The following is a 520-nucleotide window of genomic DNA, read 5'->3' as shown; positions in this document are numbered from 1 at the left end:
TTTGGCCTTCCAAAAGAGGACGATATTCCTTTGTCATGCTGATCCGTGATCCGTGCTAGTCGCTGAGGAAATACATCAACTTCGCGCTGTGGATCGCCGGATTGGCGTGGACGAAGGAGTCCAGCCCGGGGTCGTCACATGTGGTTGCAGCAAGCCCTCCGACTGCTCCTTCGTCGAATCTGCCGGCCGCCGCTCACTCTAGGCCGCCGGCCTCCTCTTTTGGCCTTCCAAAAGAGGACACGACTAGAAATCAGTGGTTAAGTTGTATTTACAACACTGTTCCAGAACAGTTCAACCCAAATATTCAGATGTGTGCAGCGCATTTTATGGAGGACTGTTTCCTGATCCTGGAAGAGTAGACAACTATGCCGGCTGTTCTGACTCGCAGACTGTAAGTATGTTTTTTATATTTAAAGGATTTGCCACTGATGATTCAAACGTGACTTTTGAGCAATGTAGAGTAGCGATTGTTGTTTGTCATTTCTCCGATCACAAATGCAGACATGGTTTTATGTTTGCG

General features: G+C 48.1%; 1 protein-coding gene across 2 annotated transcripts in view; it reads right to left on the bottom strand.

The window, feature by feature from the left end:
* The window catches only part of LOC107697461 (RNA-binding protein Musashi homolog 2-like), a 112652-nt gene that overhangs the window by 37081 nt on the left and 75051 nt on the right, over positions 1-520 (bottom strand). The gene's annotated exons all lie outside the window — the stretch shown is intronic.

Source organism: Sinocyclocheilus anshuiensis, unplaced genomic scaffold, assembly GCF_001515605.1.
Source record: "Sinocyclocheilus anshuiensis isolate Anshui unplaced genomic scaffold, SAMN03320099.WGS_v1.1 scaffold939, whole genome shotgun sequence".
Classification (NCBI taxonomy): domain Eukaryota; kingdom Metazoa; phylum Chordata; class Actinopteri; order Cypriniformes; family Cyprinidae; genus Sinocyclocheilus; species Sinocyclocheilus anshuiensis.
Note: the sequence above shows the minus strand (reverse complement) of the source record. Positions and strands in the feature narration are given on the sequence as shown.